Below are 26,046 nucleotides of genomic sequence, written 5' to 3' on the forward strand. Positions count from 1 at the left end.
TGTGGGCGAGTTAGGCTCTTTTTTCCCTGTAGTCCACGATCAGCTCCTTTGTCTTGATCACGTTGAGGGAGAGGTTGTTGACCTGGCATCACACTGTCAGGTCTCTGACCTCCTCCCTATAGGCTGTCTCATCGTTGTTGGCGATCAGGCATACCACTGTTGTGTCGTCAGCATACTTAATGATGGTGCTGGAGTCGTGCTTGGCTACGCAGTCATGGTTGAACAAGGAGTACAGGAGGGGACTAAGCACGCACCCCTTGTTGTCTACCCTTACTACCTGAGGGCGGCCCATCAGGAAGTCCTAGATCCAGTTGCAAAGGGAGGTGTTTAGTCCCAGGGTCCTTCGCTTAGTGATGAGCTTTGTGGGCACTATGGTGTTGAACGCTGAGCTGTAGTCAATGAATAGCATTCTCACACAGGTGTTCCTTTTGTCCAGGTGGGAAAGGGCATTGTGGAGTGCGATTGAGATTGCGTCATCTGTGGATCTGTTGGGGAGGTATGCGAATTGGAGTGGGTCTAGGGTTTCTGTGATGATGGTATTGATGTGAGCCATTACCAGCCTTTCAAAGCACTTCATACCGACGTGAGTGCAACGGGGCGGTAGTGAGGTGATTATACTCCTCTGTGCTATTGGATGAATCCCGGAACATATTCCGGTCTGTGCTAACAAAACAGTCTTGTAGCATAGCATCCGCGTCATCTGACCACTTCCGTATTGAGCTGGTACTGGTACTTCATGCTTTAGTTTTAGCTTGTAAGCAGGAATCCGGAGGATCGAATTATGGTCAAATTTGCTAAATGGAGGGTGAGGGAGAGCTTTGTATGTGTCTCTGTGTGTGGAGTAAAGGTGTTCTTGAGTTTTTTTCCCTCTGGTTGCACATGTGACATGCTGGTTGAAATGAGGTAAAACGGATTTAAGTTTGCCTGCATTCAAGTCCCCGGCCACTAGGAGCGCCACCTCTGGATGAGCATTTTCTTATTTGCTCATGGCCTTGTTGAGTGCGACGTTAGTGCCAGCATCAGTTTATGTTGGTAAATAGACGGCTACAAATAATATAGATGATAGATCTTGGTAGATCTACAGCTTATGAGGTACTCTACCTCAGGCGAGCAATATCTCGAGACTTCCTTAATATTAGACATTGCGCACCGGCTGTTATTGACAAATAGACACACACCCCCACCTCTCGTCTCACCAGACGTAGCTGTTCTGTCTTGCAAATGCAAGGAAAACCCAGCCAAATGTATATTATCCATGTCGTTGTTCAGCCATGACTCGGTGAAACATAAGATATTACATATTTTATTGTCCCGTTGGTAGGATAGTCTCAAGTGGAAATCATGCAGTTTATTTTCCAGTGACGTCAGCAAATAGAACCGATGGTAGAGGCGGGTTACCAACTCACCAATTAATTCTAGCACCCCGTTCTCTGCCCCTGTATTTCCCTCTTTTCTTCATACGAATAACAGGGATTTGGGCCTGGTCTCTGAGAATAACAGGGATTTGGGCCTGGTCTCTGAGAATAACAGGGATTTGGGCCTGGTCTCTGAGAATAACAGGGATTTGGGCCTGGTCTCTGAGAATAACATGGATTTGGGCCTGGTCTCTGAGAATAACAGGGATTTGGGCCTGGTCTCTGAGAATAACAGGGATTTGGTCTCTGAGAAGCAGAAGAAGCAGTATATCCTTCGCTGTTCTGAAATCCAGAAGCTCTTTTCATTCATAAGAGATGGTAGCAGCAACATTATGTACACAATAATTTACAAACAATGTGAAAAACACACAAAATACCACAGTTGGTTAGGAGTCAGTAAAACGGCAGCCATACCCTCCGACGCCATTGTATTGGCAATGGAAGCTAGGAGTGGGGGAAACTACAAGGACAATGACATTTACTTAACGCTCGAAATGGTGGAAATATTTCCTGCCTATGTCCTGCTGGTTGTAAACGGTGTGTCATGCAAAGATATTCCTCCTTTCAAACCCCAGTGCTCCCCCCCCCCCATCTTGCCAGTTAGTGCCACTCCACGCACGTGGTTAGTGAAGCACAGGCCCATTTAAATAGCCTTAATTTCTCATACAGCTGTGACATCAAAATGGGTTTTCAAATGAGTCAAATTTGTAAATGAATACTCAGTTAGTTGAAATGCATGCAGAGAATGTGGAGATGAGAGAGATTGATATACCACCTTAAGGAATCTGAGGAGACACACACACACACACACACACACACACACACACACACACACACACACACACACACACACACACACACACACACACACACACACACACACACACACAAAAAAAAATAGTCAGTTCCCATATGAGGTGACCACTAACTCACACCCTTGATAAAGTCACAGGTGCCTCTGCCTCTCAGCCAATTAACAGCTATAATTAAGTAATTAAACGACTGGGCTGGGCTTTTATTATGACAATCAACAGGGCCAGTTTTCGGCAGTGTGAGTTGTGCAGCTGTCTTAAGTTTATTTCAGGGATGTGCAACTCCAGTCCTCGGGTGCTGGAGTGGTGTCACACTTCCCCCCATCCCTAGCAAACACAGCTGATTAAACAAATTGCATTCCAAACTGAAGATCACGATAAGTTGATTATTGGAGTCAGGTGTGTTAGCTGGGGCTGGGGGAAAATGTTACACCAATCAAGCCCCCGAGGACTGGAGTTGCCCAACCCTGGACAAACATGTAAATGTAAAGAAAATGTGGGGGAAAAAACATCCAATGGCGATGTTGTCACACCATGACCTTAGAGAGCCTGTTTATTTCTCTATTTAGTTAGGTCAGGGTGTGACTTGGGTGGGCATTCTAGTTTCCTATTTCTTTGTTGGCCGGGTATGGTTCCCAATCAGAGGCAGCTGTCTATCGTTGTCTCTGATTGGGAATCATACTTAGGCAGCCTGTTTTCCACCTGAGTTTGTGGGATCTTGATTTTGTTCAGTTACTGTGGAGCCTGCAGAACGTTACGGCCACGTATCGTTTTTGGGGTTTTCATCTAAAATAAAGAAGGATGTACACTTTCCACGCTGCGCTTTGGTCTCATTCTGACGACGGACGTAACATATGTAGGTGTTGGGAGGGGACAAACACCCAAAATGAACACTGGACATACTCAGGTGCTATGTTGTAAAAGCTGTTCTCTGTATCTGAAAATTCCCCAAGAGAGAATAGGGGGAGAGAAATAACTGTCTAGTGACATTCCATCTAGTGAGAACTTTCCTTTTACGCCATTAACTTTGGAGAGTAATGGATGTGAAAAATAGCTGTAAAGAGCTTTCTGGGACACATGGTACTGTTCTCATGGTACCGCTCATAAGTACCACATAAGAACAGGTTTTTATCCCGTATGTTTCTCATATATCAAAACTACACAAAAACCTACACAAGGCGACAAATGAGGATGAATTGTATTTCGTTGAGGGGAAGATAAACTGTATGGAAGCCCATTCAGAACAACAATACATAGTTAGATGAATACGGGGTTATTAGCGATGTAAAAAAAAAAATATATATATATGATAAGCGAGCCTAAAATAACACTAGGGGGTAATTAACACAAACATCTCCATCTCCAGATTCAATGGCTGAACTCTTCCTTGAGGGCTTTTCAGAGCGCTGTGTATACTTACAGCATAATTACTGCAGGTGGTTCCGCCCTCAGCCATGACCAACAATCAACACATGATGCTGCAGGCCTGCTGCATCCCTACAAAATGACAAATTACCTACAACATGCCCACCAGCCAGCTACAGCCACAGTCCACTCAGTCATCACTACATGGAATCCTCAGACACTAGTCGACCGTCAACTAACACACATTAGAGTGTCAAAATCATTCCATGGAGGGCCTAGTGCCTGCTGGTTTTTCCCCTTTCAATTAAGACCTAGACAACTAGGCGAGGGGAGTTATTTTCTATTCGGTGACCTTAATTCATCAATCAAGTACAAGGGAGGATCGAATAGCCACAGACACTCGGGCCTTCCGTGGAATGAGTTTGACAACATGCGCATTAGAGGACTACAAGACCATCAAGCCATAGTGGACCACCCTTTAAAATATCTTGACACCCATTTCTAAAACACCTAATGATCAGGCAACCTGCAATCCTCTCTGTCTCGCTCTCTCTCTCTCTCTCTCCTGTTCCCCTCCACCTTGCCCACGCACTGAGCGTACGAAGCCTCTAATGTTTGATCAATGCTTCAAGTGACTCCGGATTGCTGCAATTAGAAAACAATGCCTCAGAAAGCTCTTTTTGGGCCTCCGCTATCAGGGAAGCGCAACAGAGAGGATAATTGGGTATTGACAAAAAGAAAAGAAGGGAAAGTTGCAACGGCCTACCTCTCTCCAATTTACTTGTGTCATCTTGAGACTCTGGTGACGCTGTATACTGACCAGATAGTTGACCAATCCTTAACAAAAGTGACACTTACATTCTCCGGCGAAGCGTCAAACATAGACACGCGCATTGCGTAGCATAATGAAACATTTATTTTTTCATGTATCTCCTTTTGTAAGCGGTTAGTGTTACATGAACAAGCTCTGGTGGATGGATGTGCTGTTGAGCACTGGCCTTGAACACTGGCCTTGAACACTGGCCTTGAACACTGGACTTGAACACTGCCCTGTTGTGGTTCAGTGGGTTATTATCCAGTGGTCTGTGTGGTTTCAAAACATATATTAACCGTAGATTCTCTCTCTCTCTCTCTCTCTCTCTCTCTCTCTCTCTCTCTCTCAATGGCCTGTAAACCGATGCTCAAAAGGCTAGTTTAGCTGTAAATACCAGCCAGAAGCCCTCAGGGTCTGTCTGTCCTAAATGCCTGTCAGATGAAGTTATTTAACATGTTTATCTTCAGCCTTCACTGTATTTGATGTTTGTCAAAGGACTAGGCCTATTCCACATTTTAAAAACAGCAACCTTAGAATCCGATACCTTACCTCTCTATAGCTTCATAAGCCTGCATTTTTTTCACTCATACTGACGGACATGAAGGCATATTTTGTTTCACAAATAAAGAAAATACCACTTCACCTCTACTGTAACCTGTAGTCTGTTTGAAATCAGTTTCCCAACTCTTTTGGCCTACAGTACATGAATGATTTTAGGCGGCAGGTAGCCTAGTGGTTAAAGAGTGCTGGGTCAGTAACCAAAATGGTTGCTGATTCAAATCCCTGAGTTGACTAGGTGAAGAAAAAAACTGTGAATGTGCCCTTGAGCAAGTCACTTAAAGATAATTGCTCCTCGTACGTTGCTATAGATAAGAGTGTCTGCTAAGATGTGCATTTGGCTCAAGAGGGCATTTTTATGTCAGTCATGGAAACAGACCCATGGTCCTCTCCAGTCATCGCCATTATCTACCCAATTTATGTTAGAGATCGCCCTCTAGTGTGTGATGAATGTGCTACAACTGGAAACTCAACAACTTTGCCGTTGGTATGCCGTTAAACCCCAGGAGTAGCAGGAGTTATCGTGCCTCTTCCTGGCCATGTGTTTTCCCTGTAACTCATAATGTTGTCATGAAGGTGCATACACTAAGCTGAGGGATTGGGAAAATGTGGAGAGTAATTGTGTGAAGTAATGCAGAAAGAGAGATTGAAGTTAAACAAGTTGGGGAAATCTTCTGTATCCTGCAGTTAAAAAAAAACAAAATCTTGCCCATGCTCATAAACATCCATCATAAACAGACCATAAACCTGTAACAAATATCTGCAGGGCTATATGTCTGCACACAAAATATGAGTGGATGTTCCAATATCTCTCTCTCAGCGGGCCTGTGCTCAGAGCCAGCCTCAGCTCCACGGATGGGAGGAACACAACAGAGACCATCTGTTGCCGGTGTGTTTGCCTTGGTGCCCTGCCACAAGGAGCTCCGCCAGAGGATCTACGGGGGCCTACACATGGAGCTGCGCCAGGGGACCCGCACACAGAAGCACCTAATGCCTGTTGCCTCGTTTGGGGGATTTCAGTGTTCCACCGACCAGAAGCAGCAATTATAAAGCCGTGTAGGGAATGAATCTCATTATGTGAGGGGAGCAACACTGGTTGTAAGCTACCGACGTTAATTGGACCGACTTGGTGATATAAAACAACTTCCACTGTACAGAACGCATAGTTGTTCCCTTGTGCCAAGCAAAACTGAACTGAAGCTCTAAGAGTTCATTGAATTGCATAGTAGGACATACCCCTGGTGGAAATAATTATGTGGAAGCAGATTGAAAATAAGGAGTGAGAGAGAGAAATTGAGAGAGGGGGAGAGAGAGAAGGAGCACACAGAGTTGTTTAACTTGGGGTCTCTAGACGAGAGGAGAAAAAAAATATTGTTATTGTTGGACTGTATCCTAAGCCAGTTATGGTCCGTTCTTGTCCAGGAATTACAAGTAGAGAAATGAAAATAGACAGTGAGAGGCAGTGAGAGCCCAGATCTGTCCACCATAATGGCAGGCTTAAACTAGGGAGGTGACCCAACCAGATGTTACAGTGTGCTGACTTAGTGCTTCGCTTCACCCAAGAGAAGCCTTTAGTGTAGAGACATCTTAAAGCCTTTTTTAACACATCGTCAGAAAAACCACCAATTCAATCATGCTGTATCATAACATACTGTAATATTTCGTTTGGAGCATGTATAATTGCACATTAAGTAACAGACTGCTCAAGCTGGGGAAAAAATGTTCCTATTTATGTAATTACTAACTTTAATATACATTAACTTGACTAATGATTATTTAAATATCCGATGAACTTGACTAATGATTATTTAAATATCCGATCGGTCGTTTATAAGCATTTAAATCAGTGTTGGCCCCTGAACTCCCCAGAAGAGATGGGCTAAAGGTTGGGAAAGGGTTGCTGGTTCAACTCCAAGGTGGATCAGTATGGAAAGCTTGCAGTGTGTGAAACGCACTTAACCTGCAGCCCCTCAGTAGAATCATCCTGTGGACTAAATGGAAGAAAATGTTGTTACGCTTTGGATAAAAGCACCCACCCAGCAAAGAACACTGTATCCCATCAACTATTAACTTATTAACAAATTGAATCACAACTTTTAAATGTTTCCTTCTCTTCTTTGTTTTTCACAAATACTTTAAACTGGCTTCCAGAATGTCTATACATCATCATTTACCATCTCAATGACAGAGAGATAATGCATAGATGTGCATTTTTGTGTATATTGTGATCCTATATAAATTGATGTCGTGCTTAAGTGTGTGTGTGTGTGTGTGTGTGTGTGTGTGTGTGTGTGTGTGTGTGTGTGTGTGTGTGTGTGTGTGTGTGTGTGTGTGTGTGTGTGTGTGTGTGTGTGTGTGTGTGTGTGTGTGTGTGTGTGTGTGTGTGTGTGTGTGTGTGTGTGTGAAAAAGGTAGTTTCATTCACAAAATAATGGTTGTGATAGTAGAAGGGGTTAGGATAAATCATAATCTAGGCAAAAGAGGAAAAAAAATACCTAGGCTACTATAATACAGACAGGAATGATGAACATAAAAATGTATTTCTCCCAATAAATCTAAATCAAATTGAACTCAATCCAAAACTAGGCCTTATGGAAACAGATCCAGGCTATGGGTGGAATCAGTCCACATGGGTACTCTCCCCATCAGAGTTTACAGAGCATGGGCAAAGCCTGGTAGGAAAACCAAAAATGGTGGATAAATGAAGACAGTTCACTCAGGCTGTTTACCATTGTCTACTTAAGGGGGAGGCGATTGCAGCTGGGTCTGATCTACTTAAGCCTTGTTCACACTGCAGGCCTTATAATGTTCAAATCAGTTTTGGAATACTGACTGTCCAAACAGTGACCAAATCGGATTTGTGTGTTTTCAGACCAATGATTTATATATACACTAGATGATTGATAGGGGCACTGTGTTGAAGCCACTGTGCAAGACAACATTTCCAAATCTCTTCATCTCTATGCTGTAATAGTTAGCTAGCTGGTTTAGATTGATATGATGCATTCAAAATGTTCTGATTGGTGTTAGATTGTATTCTATTAATATATTCGACATGACAAGTGTTGTTAGTTGTAAATTTGTAGAGAAAGGTTTACTAAAGTTGTTTGATCAAACTGTACCACAAGTTGGCACAGTGCTATTTTTAGGCAGGAGTATAGAGATCAGCTGGTACCATAATTAGAAAGGCTGGTTTCGAGCTATTTCTAGAATTGTGAAAGTCTATTCAGCGGCACGACCCTTGCGGCCCTATGTTCCCAACTGCATCCACGCCACACCTTGAAATAAGATATCTGCCTTATAGATTCCTCAGGGAATATGGATGGCAAAACCGTTTCCTCTACTCACTTATTCCTCTTTTCAAGAAAAAGGATTGGCAAGCACAGACCACAGTAAGGAGGATTAAGTTTGCTCTGTGTGTTCCACCTCCTTAAATAATGTATGGTCGAAAAAAAGGGAAGGGGCTTGATCACATGATAGGTTGTTTATTCACAGTTTTTCTTCCATGTGAACATGAGGCTTCTGTGGTATGGGCCTGTGGGTGTTTTTCTATCAACTTCCGGGCAACACCAGAAATGTGAGCCAAGCTTTAGGAAACCACATCAGGAGGTAAGACAGACATACGCTACATTACCAAAAGCATGTGGATACCTGCTCGTCGAACATCTCATTCCAAATACATGGGCATTTATACTGGTTGGTCCCAATATTTTGGTTGGTCCTCCTTTGCTGCTACAACAGCCTCCACTCTTCTGGGAAGGCTTTCCAATAGATGTTGGAACATTGCTGCGTGGACTTGCTTCCCTTCAACCACAAGAACATTTGTGAGGCCGGGCACTGATGTTGGGCGTTTACGCTCGTAGTCTGCGTTCCAATTCATCCGAAAGGTGCTCTATTATTATACCTTCATTTCAACAAGGAACACGGACTGAGACCACGGTCTCTTTTACAGCTGGGCCCTGCGTATACGTGTTTACACTTACAGTTTAGGTACAATGATTTAGAAATTACACTATGGAGTTGAGGTCAGGGCTCCATGCAGGCCAGTAAAGTTCTTCCACACCAATCTTGACAAACCATTTCCTGTATGGACCTCACTTTCTGCACGGGGGCATTGTCATGTTAAACAGGAAATGTATATTTGTAAACAACAGCTGGTGCACGAAATCTAAGGATCAAGGTTTTGCTCACCTGAGGTAGAGTACAGTATCTCATCATAAGCTGTAGACCACACTATTTACCAAGAGAGTTTTCATCTGTATTTTTTGTAGCTGTCTATATACCACCCCAAACCGATGCTGGCCCTAAAACCGCACTCAATGAGCTGTATACGACCATAAGCAAACAGGAACACGCTCATCCAGAAGTGGCACTCCTAGTGGCCAGAGACTTTAATGCAGTGAAACTCAAATCCGTTTTATCTCATTTTAACTCATGTTAAATGTGCAACCAGAGGGGAAAAAACTTTAGACCACCTTTACTCCACACACAGAGACACATACAAAGCTCCCCCTCGCCCTCCATTTGGCAAATCCGACCATTACTCTATCCTCCTGATTTCTGCTTACAAGCAAAAACAAAAGTTGGAAGCACCAGTGACGTGGTCAATAAGAAAGTGATCAGATGATGCAAATGCTAAGCTACAGGACTGCTTTGCTAGCACAGACATATGTTCTGGGATTCTTCCGATGGCATTAAGGAGTACACCACATCAGTCACTGGCTTCATCAATAAGTGCATCAATGATGTTGTCCCCACACACATACATACAGAATATACCCCAACCAGAAGCCATGGATTACATGCAACATCCACACTGAGCTAAAGGGTAGAGCTTCCGCTTTCAAGGAGCGGGACTCTAACCCGGAAGTTTATAAGAAATCCAGGTATGCCCTCCGACAAACAGTCAAACAGGCAAAGCGTCAATACAGGACTAAGATGGAATCGTACTACACCGGCTCTGACGCTTGTCGGATGTGGCCGGGCTTGCAAACTATTACAGACTACAAAGGGAAGCACAGTGCTACCCAGTTACACAAGCCTACCAGACGAGCTAAATTACTTCTATGCTCGCTTCGAGGCTAATAACACTGAAGCATGCATGGGAGCATCAGCTGTTCAGGACGATTGTGTGATCACGCTCTCTGTAGCCGATGTGAGCAAGACCTTTAAACAGATCAACGTTTACAAGGCCACGGGGCCAGACGGATTACCAGGACGTGTACTCCGAGTATACGCTGACCAACTGGCAAGTGTCTTCACTGACATTTTCAACCTGTCCTGACTGAGTCTGTAATACCTACATGTTTCAAGCAGACCCCCACCATAGAACACTAAGGTAACCTGCCTAAATGACTATCGACCCGTAGCACTCATATCTGTCGCCATGAAGTGCTTTGAAAGGCTGGTCATGGCTGACATCAACACAATTATCCCAGAAACCCTAGACCCACTGCAATTTCCATACTGCCCTAACAGAGCCACAGATGATGCAATCTCTATTGCATTCATCAATGCCCTTTCCCACCTGGACAAAAGGAACAACTATGTGAGAATGTTATTAATTGACTACAGTTCCGCGTTCAACACAATAGTGCCCTCAAAGCTCATCACTAAGCTAAGGACCCTGGGACTAAACACCTCCATCTGCAACTGGATCCTGGACTTCCTGACGGGCTGCCCCCAGGTGGTAAGGGAAGGTAACAACACATCTGCCACTGTGATCCTCAACACGGGGGCCCCTCAGGGGTGCATGCTCAGTGCCCTACTGTACTCCCTGTTCACTCATGACCTGATGGCCAGGCACGACTCCAACACCATCATCAAGTTTGCCAATGACACAACAGTGATAGACCTGATCACCAACAACGATGAGACCAGAGACCTGGCTGTGAAGTGCCAGGACAACAACCTCTCCCTCAACGTGATCAAGACAAAGGAAACGATTGTGGACTACAGGAAAAGGAGGAGCACGCCCCCATTCTCATTGATGGGGCTGCAGTGGTGCAGGTCGAGAACTTCAAGTGCCTTGGTGTCCACATCCCCTCGGTGTCCACAAACTAACATGGTCCAAACACACCAGGACAGTTGTGAAGGGGCCACCACAACAACTTTTCCCCCTCCGGAGACTGAAAAGATATGGCATGGGTCCCCAGATCCTCAAATTGTTATACAACTGCACCATCGAGAGCATCCTGATTGGTTGCCTGATATGGCAACTGCTCAGCCTCCAACCACAAGGCGCTACAGAGGGTAGTGCATACAGCACAGGACCTCTATACCAGGCAGTGTCAGAGGAAGGCCCTAAAAATTGTTGAAGACTCCAGCCACCCTAGTCATAGACTGTTCTCTCTACTATGGCACAGCAAGCGGTACCGGATCGCCAAGTCTAGGTTCAAAAGGCACCTTAACACCTTTTACCCCCAAGCCATAAGACTCCTGAACAACTAATCAAAGGGCTACCCAGACCCCTCTTTTACACTCTCTGTTTTTCATCTATGCATAGTCACTTTATATAGTCACTCACTTTAACTCTACCTTCATGTACATATTACCTAAATTACCCTGACTGACCGGTGCCCCTGCACATTGACTCTGTACCGGTACTCCCTGTATATAGCCTCACTATTGTTATTTTACTGCTGCTGTTTAATTACTTGTTCTTTTTATTTTCTATTTTTGCTTTTATATTTTTTACTTAACACTTTTTTTCTTAAAAACTTCTTAAAGCATTGTTGGTTAAGGCTTGTGAATAAGCATTTCACTGTAAGGTTGTATTCGGCGCATGTGACAAATACAACTTGATTTGAAAGGACCTTCCCCAAACTGTTTCCACAAAGTTGGAAGCACAGAATCGTTTATGCTGTAGCGTTAAGATTTCCCTTCACTGGAACTAAGGGGTCTAGCCCGAACCATGAAAACAGCCCCAGACCATTATTCCTCCTCCAACAAACTTTACAGTTGGGACTATGCATTGGGGCAGGTAGAGGTCTCCTGGCATCCACCAAACTCAAATTGGTCTGTCGGAGACTGCCAGATGTTGAAGCGTGATTCGTCACTCCAGAGAACGTCTTTCCACTGCTCCAGAGTCCAATGGCGGCGAGCTTTACACCAATCCACCTGGCGCTTGGTGTTGCGCATGGGGATCTTAGAATTGTTTGCGGAATTGTTTGGAACTTGGTAGTGAGTGTTGCTATGCTCTTCAGCACTCGGCAGTCCCATTCTGTGAGCTTGTGTGGCCTACCACTTTTCGGGTGAGCATTTCCACTTCAAAGTTGACCGGGGCAGCTCTAGCAGGGCAGAAATGACAAACTGACTTGTTGGAAAGGTAGCATCCTACGACGGTGCCACGTTGAAAGTATCTGAGCTCTTCAGTAAGGCCATTCTAATGCCAATGTTTGTCTATGGAGATTGCATGGCTGTGTGCTCGATTTTATACACTTGTCAGCAACGGTTGTGGCTGAAATAGCTGAATCCACTAAGTTCAATGGGTGTCCACATACTTTTGTATGTGTAGTGTATTTTCATGTTAACATTGTGCCATCGATTATCTTGTTTTCTATTAGCAGATGCCTCAATCATAACAGTATGTTGCCCTTCTTTTTTAAATACCATTAAAGATCCATTCCACTGGAATTACTGAAAACTGAAATCACTTCAGTAAGTGCAACTCCAGTCAGTCAGTAAACGGTGAGTGACAAACGAACAAACAGGGGGAACATACTAGTAGTCTGTGCCTACGCCTTCTTGTCCTTCTCTTAATCAGGATAGAGTGTAGACTGCTATGTGAACTGTGAACTGCTACATGTGTACGTGTAATCTGCACTAATTGTAAAAATAACTGGACAATTAAGACTCATCTAAGAAAGCGTTCAGTGTAGATGATGGAGTCACTGTCCATTGTACTGTACTTATTTATGCTAACAATGTCTTGAATATGACTTTGTTGACTTGTCAGATTTGGCGTACACCAATATGACATGGCACAACAAGCGGTGGTGTGAACCAAAGATATTGCAGAGGGAGAGCAAGTTGCTGCACTCAACACACATACACTGGCAAGCATCTGTGCTTGTGCACGGGAGTTTGCGTCACTCTGTTGTGGCATGAAGGTTGGGTGACAGCAAATGCTGACGAGCTTAGACTCTCGCTTCGCTCTTTGTTACAGAAGTCGCCTCACTCCTCCCTGTAAAGTCACATTGCTGAATGTACTTTTAACTTGTAATGGCCATTGTATAATAGTATAATTGATTTCCATCCTATTCAGTTGCTTACATGTATTTAGCACGTCACCCAGTCGTGTATATTGGCGTGAGTGTGTGACTGGGAAGATGAGTAATTATGTGATGGTGTTTTTCCTGATTACATTGCCGACGTTGCATTGCGTCAACCAATGGTTGTGCGCCACGTCATGAACTGCATGGTCAGGCATCAGATTGCTATATCATATGATGTGATTAGTTGATATGTTTAACACCTACCCAGGTTGTGAGATCTGGCATGCATCTGCAGTGTAGTCAGGAAGGATTGCCACCAGTGTGTGGGCCCTAGTCAATTGCTTGCATCCTCTCTCCTCGCCTCCTCAAAACGCATTGGAGGAGAAAGATTGACAGGAGCAACTGCTGATCTAACCCGCTAATCTGTGTTGAAAAGAGGGCGGGGAAAGAGACTGTGAGGAATCGAGGTAAATCAAATTGAAAAAGAGCAATATAATACTGCATCTTATACCATACGCTGGGCATCTTAGGCCTCGCATTGCTCCTGCCAACCTATTGAGAGAGTGGCATCAACTGAAGGGAGGCTGATCCTATGATACTGCAGTGCAGAGGTGTAAACTCTTCATGCACGACAAAATCCAGGTCCTCGAACCGCCGCTATCCACTATTCCACCATCTAGCTTCCAATCCTCTCAGATCTACTGTGCCTCGGAGATAAGGTCTAGGCCTCGGTGTTGATTTGGGACAAACGTTATGCGTGTCTGTGTCCTCTCCTTCTCTCATCTCATTGCAGATGATGTACTGCACTTGTCTGGAGGAAGAAGATTGAGTTTTTAGAGTGGGACGCACGATTCTTGCCCGGGTGAGCAATTTCATCCATTTGCACCCAGCATATACACCAAAGTACCTGCTGAAAAGAGACAGCAATGCCGACTACGAGGGGTGGAGTTAAATCAAATAAAAAGGAAAGGCATGTGGTGAAGAAAAACTCACTTCTGATCATTGATAAACAAACATTTGACAGCCAACATTGTTATGTTGCTGCCTGTCATTAGTTTGAAAAAATATTGTCGCTTTTTACAGTATATGTTGTGTTTTAGTTACTGACAAGCCCCTGACTTTTTAAAATGTATTTAACTAGGCAAGTCAAGTTTATTTAACTAGGCAAGTCAAGTTTATTTAACTAGGCAAGTCAGTTAATTAAGAACAAATTCTAAATTTACAATGACAGCCTACCAAAAGGTAAAAGGCCTCCTGCGGGGATGGGGGACTGGGATTAAAAATTAAATAAAAATATAGGACAAAACACACATAACGACAAGAGAGACACCACAACACTACATAAAGAGAGACCTAAGACAACAACATAGCATGGCAGCAACACATGAAAGCACAGCATGGTAGCAACACAACATGACAACAACATGGTAGCAACACAACATGGCAGCAGCACAACATGGCAGCAGCACAACATGGCAGCAGCACAAAACATGGGCACAGACAACAGCACAAAGGGCAAGAAGGTAGAGACAACAATACATCACGCAAAACAGCCACAACTGCCAGTAAGAGTGTCCATGACTGAGTCTTTGAATGAAGAGTTTAAGTGTTTTTTTTTGCAGCCCATTTCAGTTGTGAGCTGCAGCGAACCGAAGAGAGGAGCAACGGGGGATGTGTGTGCTTTGGGGACCTTTAACAGAATGTGACTGTCAGAACGGGTGTAGTATGTGGAGGATGAGGAATGCAGTAGGTATCTCAGATAGGGGGGAGTGAGGTCTAAGAGGGTTTTATAAATAAATAACACTTTTACAGCACTCTATTACAACAGCAATTTCCCCTCAATCCCAAATGGTCCAGGGTTGATTTGCAATTGGTCCCAGTAGGACCTTTCCATTAGTGTCACCAGTAGCACCTAGAATACATGGTTTTTTGTTCAATGCCTACATGTTTAAAGAGAATTGTGAATAAAGTCTACAACGCCCAGGCGGACACGCCTTGTTTTATTTTGTCTCTTTTGTTGTATTGTTTTTAAATGTAGAGTGTGTTGTGATTTTAATTGCGTTGGAAATAAAGTACGATTTAATGATCTCCGATATGTTGCTTGCTGCACCACAACGAAACGGGGTTTTTGAGGCGACTAACGAAGTCAAGAACACAAGTCGGCCCTCTGTGTGATGATGAACACTTTTCATCAATGTCAGTGTGATGTTATCCAGTCCAGTGCGACTCGGCAGTCCAGAGCTTCCGGCGGCAGTACCCAGTCCAGAGCTTCCGGAGACGGGCCACGGTCCGGAGCTTCGGCCATGGTCCGGAGCCTCCGGCGACGGTCTCCGGCGATGAGCTACGGTTCAGCTCTACAAAGGTGGAGGGACCAGCGTAAAGAAGGGGGGGCGGCGTCCAGAGCCGCCACCGAGGGTAGATGCCCACACGGACCCTCCCCTATAAGTTCAGGTTTGCGGTCGGGAGTCCGCACCTTTTTTTTCTTATTTTGGTCAGGGTGTGACTAGGGTGGGTATGTTAGTTCTATTGTCTAGGGGTTTAGGTATATGTAGGTTTATGGTGGCCTGAATTGGTTCCCAATCAGAGGCAGCTGTTTATCTTAGTCTCTGATTGGGGACCATATTTAGGTAGCCATATTCCTTGGGTATTTTGTGGGTTCTTATTCTATGTTTAGTTGCCTGTTCTGCACTAGCCATATTAGCTTCACGGTTCGTTTTGTTTATTTTGTTTGTTCAGTGTTCGTTCTTTCAATAAAGAAGAATGTACGCTTACCACGCTGCGCCTTGGTCTCCTGCATACAACAACCGTGACATCTATTTCTTACCGTTAAGTTTAGTTTTTGCATCTTTTACTTTGGTTTTGTACACCAGTTTAAAAAAGCTGAAAATACAATATTTTTGGTTATTGAAAAGATATTTCACAGTGGTTTAGATGGTACAATGATTCTCTACACTTTACATTGAAATCAGGCTAACTATTCGAATTTCAGCAACCAGGAAATGGCGTCGTGATATTGGCACTCGAGGAGCAGTCCTCTATAGGATTCAATGGAATTCTGTAGTATTTCAAATATGTTTCGGGGCCAAAATTGTATGCCTTTTTGGTTGTAGTGGGGACAGTAAAATTAGAACAAATACTTTAAGGAAAATGTTTTCATATTTTCCTATAGGAGTCTGATAGGACTGGTATCAAAATCTGATCGGATTCTTGTATTGGAATCCTGGCGCCAAGTGCATAGGCACAGGAGGCGAACTGAACTTGGGAGGTAGGCTAATTAGCTGTGACGTCATCAACCACTTATGGAGACAGGCTTTTTTTTTACAGGGGAATAAAACAAAAATGAATAACTGTTTCCAGTAAATGAAAATGTTGTACTGGAACCAATAACAGCAAACTATAATTGAATGGGTTCAATTAAGGGAAATATATTATAGGATTCTGACTGGGGTGACAAAATCCTGCAAGACTAAAAAACCTATAGGATAAATGTATTTATAATCTGTCTGCATTTTTCAATCCATAGCATATGATGGTGCAATGAGATACCCGATGGGTTGGGCGATACTTTTCTCGTCAATCATCTTGAGAAAACATACTTAACTGGAAATCAACCAATCCTCCATCGTTAACACAATGTAAAGGTCAAATGCTTTAATGTCTAAATGTTGAAAGTGTGTGGGTGACGGAGAGAAACAAAATGGTGCCATTTGAGGTCATGTGGCAGAGAGTGATAAGGGCGCTGGAGGTGGGGATGTGAGCAGGTGGGTCTGTATGTTGTCGTTTTTATGTGCATGTTTTGTAGGAAAAAAGTAGTCCAATAGGATTCTTTGACTAGGGGCTCCTTCTTCCTATCACTTAGTTAATTAGCAAGCTAAGGTGACGACAATGCCTGCCATGGATGTTTCCCAGTTCTTTGAATGTTAAAAATCATAGTGTAAGAACAATTTTAAAGCTTCAAAAGATTAGATGATCCAACTTTCAAACAAGTCATTTTTGACTAGCTACAGCAGTCAACTAGCTAGCTACTGTAGATAGCTGGCTGGGTCCATGTACATTTTGGTACTTTGATTTCCGAGTCAAAACGGAGAATGGAAAAACGGAAAACAGCCTTTTTTTTTGTTTTTCATTTTGTTCATACCCGGAAGTACACACCCCCTCAGAATATTCACGGGGTTTAAGGGGGTGGATTTACAGCCTAGGTTGGCAGCACAAAGAAACGATTAGACCTTGTGAGTGTGACAGGAAGAAAACAATACTCATGTTAGCTAAGATGCAGAACTTATTATGAAGTTAGCATGCCAGTGTAGCAAACTCAACAACTGAACAAAGTTGACTTGCTGGTTACTGGCTATATTGTCATACTAGCTACTAGTATCTAGTGGACGTAAATTACTCGTTCAACCTGCTACAAGATGAAGCTGCCCGGCGAGAGCTACCTGCTGCAGAAAAGTCAGGTTTCTCCATTACTTTCTGTAGATAACTGAGCTAGATCTTCTGTCGGCTGATGGTGTATATTGACTATAAACAGCAGTTACTGTAAATGGTTACCTATCTGGCACTTTGCATAGCTAACTTGGCTATTGCTGACACATAAAACAATATCCAATTAAGCTAGAAAAGCACAGTATGGCATCTCAGCTGATCATCATGAACTTCATGTAGTTACAGTACATCAACCAATCCAGTAAGTTAAAATAAGCATTTTTATTAGTATGGGTATACTTCACCAACATCCTATCCTGCTCACTGAAAGGCAGATGTAGGCTATACTTTTCAGTTGTGAACACAACTATTGTTGCAACAATTGGCATACTTTTCTGAACGTATACAGGTGTTGGATCTTAATTTGATCTTGCTGTTGTTGCAGGAAACGCAAACTTGTAGTGTATTCAAGGTTTTAAAAGTCTTCTAAAGTTTGTAATTTCCACTTCAAATCGTCATACTTGATTTGCTCTAACTAAAAAATGTATCAACCCCCACAAAAATACCAAATGATTGTTATCCACACAATAATTCACGTTTACTGTTGCTGCAGGATGATTGTGAACGGCATCTCAGAACGCACAACTCGTCGGTCCTTATTTACGGATAGGCTATTGCAGCAGATGACCACATTGGGATCCACTCCAATCAGCTAAAAACAAGAATAACTGGCTCCAGTGGGCATGCGATCACCTGGACAATTGAGGAGTGGAAAAACATAGCCTGGTCTGATGAATCCTGGTTCCTGTTGCGTCATGCTGACAGTTGAGTCAGGATTTGGTGTAGGAAGCATAAGTCCATGGCCCCATAATGCCAATTGAGCAATTCTTCCATGCCTCAAAGAATTCAGGCTATTCTTGAGGCAAAGGAAGGTCCGACCTGGTACTAGATGGGTGTACCTAATAAACTGGCGACTGAGTGTATATTTCTATTTTATGCAGAACTGGATGTAAAAAAGGGGATGCGATTACATTAAAACATTATTAGGTCTATATTCTAAAATGCAAGGGCAGGTAGTTGACTGAACTTTATAAACAAATGTGAATATTCATCATTTATCATTATTAGTGTCAGGATTTGGCCAGGGTTGTTCCGGTTTTTGGTCACTAGATGCCCCCATTGTGCCTTTTGACCTTTTGTTTTCCCTTGATCCCCATTATTATTTGCACCTGTGCCTCGTTTCCCCTGATTGTAATTTAAACCCTTTGTTTTCCTCTGTTCTTTGCTCTGTGTTTGTATGTTAGCACCCAGCCCTAGTACTCTGAGAAATCTTGTTGATCCCGGTGGACTCTCTTGTGGAATTCTGTTTTTTGTTCTTGTTTGTTTGTTTGTTTTTTTGAGTATCTTTTGAGGCGTTTTGTGCTTTACCTTCCACCTTGTGGATTTACCTTTTTTTGTCTTGGAGGATTACCTTTGTTCTTGTAGGATTCCTTTTGAGGTTGTGGAGTTACATGTTTTCCTGAAGAACTTCACTTTTTACTTCATTAAATACACCGTCTCAAGTACTGCTGTGTCTGCCTCATCTTCTGGGTTCTGCCGACTATTCGTGGCTCAGTTGGTTAAGTGACTGTTTCTCACTCCGGAGACCCGGGTTCGTAACCGGGTCCTGACAATTAGAATTCCAATTATTATTAACAATCAAACAATGTTTCCCATTTTAAAGTAGATTATGAGCAGGTGACCTAATAACATAATACCCTCACATCTGGCCTATGCCTATATCTCTTTCATATCTCTTTCACACTCTATGACGCATGCATGCAAAGAAGACAGACTCACTCACCAAAGCTCTAATTTTCTCCCATTGGCACACACACTCTGCCAGCCAGTCAAGCGGATCTCTCTCTCGACGGGCACAGTAATAGTTCAAAAATGGGCCCGGAATACAGCAGTTCTCAATACTGCCTATACCGCTTAATGTGCTGTTGCTGTAATATCTGCATATACAGTTCCTTCAGAAAGTATTCACACCCCTTGACTATTCTCCCTTTTGTTGTGTTACAGCCTTAATTCAAAATGGATTAAATATATATTTATTCTCACCCATCTACACACAATACCCCATAATGACAAAGTGAAAACACTTTTCTTGTGCAAATGTATTGAAAATGAAATGCAAAAATATCTCATTTACATACAGTACCAGTCAAAAGTTTGGACACACATACTCATTCATGGGTTTTTCTTAATTTTTACTATTTTCTACATTGTAGAATAGTACTGTAGTGAAGACATCAAAATGTTGAAATAACACATATGGAATCATGTAGTAACCAAAAAAGTGTTAAAATAAATTACATGTAATTTAAAGATAGAATCCTGACATGTTTTTTTTTATTTTATATTTTATATTATTTTAAGTAGCCACCCTTTGCCTTGATTATAGCTCTGCACACTCTTGGCATTCTCTCAACCAGCTTCACCTGGAATGCTTTTCCAATGGTCTTGAAGCATTTCCCACATATGCTGAGCACTTGTTGGCTGCTTTTTCTTCACTCGGTCCAACTCATCCCAAACCATCTCAATTGGTTTGAAGTCGGGTGATTGTGGAGGCCAGGTCATCTGATGCAGGTGTGTTGGGTCAGTGTCCTGTTGAAAATCAAATGATCGTCCCACTAAGCACAAACCGCTGCAAAATGCTGTGGTAGCCATGCTGGTTAAGTGTGCCTTAAATTCAGAATAAATCCCTGACAGTGTCACCAGCAATGCACCATCACACGTCACGGTGGTAACCACACATGCGGAGATCATCCGTTCACCTACTCTGCGTCTCACAAAGACACAGTGGTTGGAACCAAAAATCTCAAATTTGGATTCATCAGCCCAAATGACAGATTTTCACCTTTCTAATTTCTGAAACCCTCAGATGTTTCCTAATGACACAAAATGTCATTTGAATTTGAGTAGGCCATACCCCCACATGAAGCAGAATTAATTAATTGAATTTGTAGAATTAGTAGAATTAAATGACATTCAAATGGTTTATGTATTCTTCACATCATGTATGGTTACCAAGTACCATAAGGTTGAAACATTTAATTTTTAAAACTCATTCTCCTAAAACTATTGTAAGTAATTACAGTGGTCTGGAAATATTCTAAGACCGTGTTCTGGGTTGCCTATAATAATTAATAATTCCCTTAATGTTTTTACATATCAGAAAAAAATCATTTCCCAGAATGCATTAGATCAAACACTGCAGTATGGAAGGGAACGACGTTAACATCAAGCCAAATAAAAATATTGTTTGACGTCTTTGAGTTATTTTATTTATCCATTATTTTACCAGGTAAATTGACTGAGAACAAGTTCTCATTTGCAGCAACGACCTGGGGAATAGTTGCAGGGGAGAGGAGGGGGATGAATGAGCCAATTGTAAACTGGGGATTATTAGGTGACGGTGATGGTTTGAGGGCCAGATTGGGAATTTAGCCAGGACACCGGGGTTGACACCCCTACTCTTACGATAAGTGCCATGGGATCTTTAATGACCTCAGAGAGTCAGGACACCCGTTTAACGTCCAATCCCGAAAGACGGATGATAATATGATTATACGATTATTATAATCAAACTAATATTTGAAATGGTATATGAATTCTTTGCATTAATATGTGGCATAACCTTTGATAAATAATTTGTCAAACAAATGAGACTCTTGTGTTTCACATCTCAGTTGAATTCAATTCTACTTTCTTAATATTCAAATTCAATTCAAATTCTGCTTTGTGACCAATTCAAATTCATTGTTTGAAGTGGATTCAATTCAAACCTGGTAGCAAAGTTGTGGAACTTTATAACTCGGTTGAATTTGGGTGCGAGTGTGATGCGCACAGGAACAACTGTCGCCATCACACTGAGGGAGTTCTATTAATGCCGCAGGTTAAGCTGGTAAGCGTTGATTGCATTAGTTTTGGAACCAGGCTTGCCTCCCGGGAGTGAGCCAGGTGCCCGGTTTTGGCCGAGAATAAAGTCAGCTCAAAACAAAAGTGACGTAGGCTAAGCATGTGGAGTAATGAGTAGGATTCTGTGTTTTTACAGGAAAAAGGGATTGCTTTTGATGAAAACTCGTTTGAATCTTCAAACATGTATTTTGTGGAAAAGGGATATTGTATGTTTCTGAACGATGCATCTAGCTGCCTTGTCGACAGCATGACTGAGTTGTGCAGATTTCTGTTTACTTGAGAAGGGCTCTCCTCCCTCACTGCTTTCGCCCTTCAAGTCACGGGCCGTAGCCCGGTGCACCGGGGGTCAGCTTAATCAAACTCCCTCAATGCAGTGTGTTTGTTTCTTTGTGCTTCTGTGTATAGCCTCTCACTAATCCTGCAACCAAATCCATCCTATCTGGGACCATCTAAATATAGACTGCTTAGAGTCCAACCAACAATGTGTAGGTTGTGGCTGTATTCATCATTGTTTACTACTGTTGGGAAGCTGGAAGAATCTACAGGTCAGTTCAGCGTCTAGTTTTCGTTTACATTTGATTGATTTGTCATCTAATGTGAATTCAACGTGAAATCAACAAAACATTTAATTGGATTTAGATTTTAAAAATTCCCTCCGCTTTCCAAGTTTATTCATCATCATCGAAGTTTAATTCTTTAGTTGAAATAACGTAAAAACAATGTTGATGCAACCAGTTTTTGTCCAGTGGGTAGCTGCTACTTTCCCAATAATTCAACACAGGCCTGGTTCTGTGGGCAACACAAAACCCGTAGATTATACTTCTTTACAGTCACCACCAGAGAGCAGAGTAGCACAGTTCCACTTCACTGTGCAACCTGGAGAGAAATGTCCCTGAACATGATTTGTAATTTCTCCTTTTCTAGATACAGAATTCCAACCTTGCCTAGTGACCAATCACAGGACATCAATAAGTTCATCAACCATTAATGTAGCATACAATATACTGACATGCTCTAATGTTTAGTTCCCTGAACAGAAATAGAAATGCAACATGCCACAATTTCATGGAAATCAGTCAATTGAAGTAAATGATTTAGGCTGTAATCTATGGATTTCACATGATTGGGAATACAGATATGCATCTGTTGGTCACAGATACCTTAAAAAGAAAACTAGGGCCGTAGATCAGAAAACCAGTCAGTATCTGGTGTGACTTGGGTTGCAAAATTTCAGGAACTTTCAACAAATTCCTTGGTTTTGCAGAAATCCTGTTTGGAGGATTCCAGATTTCCTGCTTATTCCTTCCTGATTCCAGGTTTCCTGCTTATTCCTTCCTGATTCCATATTTCCTGCTTATTCCCTCCTGATTCCAGATTTCCTGCTTATTCCTTCCTGATTCCAGATGTCCTGCTTATTCCTTCCTGATTCCAGATTTCCTGCTTATTCCTTCCTGATTCCAGATTTCCTGCTTATTCCTTCCTGATTCCAGATTTCCTGCTTATTCCCTCCTGATTCCAGATTTCCTGCTTATTCCTTCCTGATTCCAGATTTCCTGCTTATTCCTTCCTGATTCCAGATTTCCTGCTTATTCCCTCCTGATTCCAGATTTCCTGCTTATTCCTTCCTGATTCCAGATTTCCTGCTTATTCCTTCCTGATTCCAGATTTCCTGCTTATTCCCTCCTGATTACAGATTTCCTGCTTATTCCTTCCTGATTCCAGATTTCCTGCTTATTCCCTCCTGATTACATATTTCCTGCTTATTCCTTCCTGATTCCAGATTTCCTACTTATTCCTTCCTGATTCCAGATTTCCTGCTTATTCCTTCCTGATTCCAGATTTCCTGCTTATTCCCTCCTGATTACAGATTTCCTGCTTATTCCTTCCTGTTTACAGATTACCTGCTTATTCCTTCCTGATTACAGATTTCCTGCTTATTCCTTCCTGATTACAGATTTCCTGCTTATTCCTTCCTGATTACAGATTTCCTGGTTATTCCTTTCTGATTACAGATTTCCTGCTTATTCCTTCCTGATTCCAGATTTCCTGCTTATTCCTTCCTGATTCCAGATTTCCTGCTTATTCCCTCCTGATTCCAGGTTTCCTGCTTATTCCTTCCTGATTCCATATTTCCTGCTTATTCCCTCCTGATTCCAGATTTCCTGCTTATTCCTTCCTGATTCCAGATTTCCTGCTTATTCCTTCCTGATTCCAGATTTCCTGCTTATTCCCTCCTGATTCCAGATTTCCTGCTTATTCCTTCCTGATTCCAGATTTCCTGCTTATTCCTTCCTGATTCCAGATTTCCTGCTTATTCCCTCCTGATTCCAGATTTCCTGCTTATTCCTTCCTGATTCCAGATTTCCTGCTTATTCCCTCCTGATTACATATTTCCTGCTTATTCCTTCCTGATTCCAGATTTCCTACTTATTCCTTCCTGATTCCAGATTTCCTGCTTATTCCTTCCTGATTCCAGATTTCCTGCTTATTCCCTCCTGATTACAGATTTCCTGCTTATTCCTTCCTGTTTACAGATTACCTGCTTATTCCTTCCTGATTACAGATTTCCTGCTTATTCCTTCCTGATTACAGATTTCCTGCTTATTCCTTCCTGATTACAGATTTCCTGCTTATTCCTTTCTGATTACAGATTTCCTGCTTATTCCTTCCTGATTACAGATTTCCTGCTTATTCCTTCCTGATTACAGATTTCCTGCTTATTCCTTCCTGATTACAGATTTCCTGCTTATTCCTTCCTGATTACAGATTTCCTGGTTATTCCTTTCTGATTACAGATTTCCTGCTTATTCCTTCCTGATTACAGATTACCTGCTTATTCCTTCCTGATTACAGATTTCCTGCTTATTCCTTCCTGATTACAGATTTCCTGCTTATTCCTTTCTGATTACAGATTTCCTGCTTATTCCTTCCTGATTACAGATTTCCTGCTTATTCCTTCCTGATTACAGATTTCCTGCTTATTCCTTCCCGATTACAGATTTCCTGCTTATTCCTTCCTGATTCCAGGAATCCTCCAACTGGGACTTAGGGGAAATTGGAATTTTGACTCATGCAATGCAACACATCTCTTTCGCATAGAGTTGATCAGGCTGTTGATTGTGGTCTGTGGAATGTTGTCCCACTCCTCTTCCAATGGCTGTGCGAAGAAGCTGGATATTGGCGGGAACTGGAACACGCGGTCGTACACGTTGATCCAGAGCCTCCCTAACATGCTCAGTGGGTGACATTTCTTGTGAGTATGCAGGGCCATGGAAGAACTGAGACATTTTCAGCTCCCAGGAATTTCGTACAGATCCTTGCGACATGGGGCTGTGCATTGTCATGTTGAAACATGAGGTGATGGATGGCACGACAATGGGCCTCAGGATCTCGTCACGGTACCTCTGTGCGTTCATACTGCCATCGATAAAATGGAATTGTGTTCATTGTCCATAGCTTATGCCTGCCCATACCATAACCCCACCTCCACTATGGGGATCTCTGTCCACAACGTTGACATCAGTTGACCACTGAAGTCAATTACAACTGCAGTCAAATCAAGACTCTGGTGAGGACGATGAGTGCGCTGATGAGCTTCCCTGAGATGGTTTCTGACAGTTTGTGCAGAAATTATTTGGTTGTGCAAACCAAAGGTTTCATCAGCTGTCCGGGTGGCTGGTCTCAGACGATCCCACAGGTGAAGAAGCCAGATGTGGAGGTCCTGGGCTGGCGTGGTTACATGTAGTCTGTGGTTGTGCGCCGGTTGAATGTACTGCCAAATTCTCTAATTGGAGGCGGTTTATGGTAGAGAAATTAACATTCAATTCTCTGGCAACAGCTCTGGTAGACATTCCTGCAGTCAGCATGCCATCTGTGGAATTGGTTTTGTGTGTCAAAGCTGCACATTTTAGAGTGGCCTCTTATTGTCCCCAGCACAAGGTGCACCTGTGTAATGATCATGCTGTTTAAACAGCTTCTTGATATGCCACACCTGTCAGGTGGATGGATTATCTTGGCAAAGGTGAAATGCTGGAATGTAAACAAATTTGTGCACACAATTTTGAGAGAAATATGATTTTTTTGCACATGGAACATTTCTTGGATCATTATTTCAGCTCATTAAACATGGGACCAACACTTTACATGTTGCGTTTATATTTTTGTTCGCTCTATTTTATTCAGATCCCCTTTAGCTGTTGCTGAAGCAGCAGCTACTCTTCCAGGGGTCCACACAAAACAAAGAACATGACAAAATACAGAACATCAATAGACAAGAACGTGGACTGAACTACACCAATGTAAAAGAACAACAAATGTTGACAATGGGGAAAAAAGCTAATTGCTAGATAAAGAAATGATGGTCATAAATGATTGAGAGGCTAACAGCATTCCCTATCAATAATATATTTGTGTACGTATAATCTGGACAGGCATCCTGTATCTGCAGCCTATACCACAGCAGCTCCCTTTCAGTCTCCCTTT

At 42.6% G+C, this 26,046-nt stretch overlaps 1 long non-coding RNA gene across 1 annotated transcript; it reads left to right on the plus strand.

Moving 5' to 3' along the window:
- Positions 1-17,378: 17,378 nt before the first annotated feature.
- Positions 17,379-19,166, plus strand: LOC118397777 (uncharacterized). The gene is made up of 2 exons (XR_008072228.1): positions 17,379-17,863; positions 18,215-19,166. It is a non-coding gene; the product is annotated as an uncharacterized LOC118397777 (long non-coding RNA).
- Positions 19,167-26,046: the final 6,880 nt, after the last annotated feature.

Source organism: Oncorhynchus keta, chromosome 19 (assembly GCF_023373465.1).
Source record: "Oncorhynchus keta strain PuntledgeMale-10-30-2019 chromosome 19, Oket_V2, whole genome shotgun sequence".
Classification (NCBI taxonomy): domain Eukaryota; kingdom Metazoa; phylum Chordata; class Actinopteri; order Salmoniformes; family Salmonidae; genus Oncorhynchus; species Oncorhynchus keta.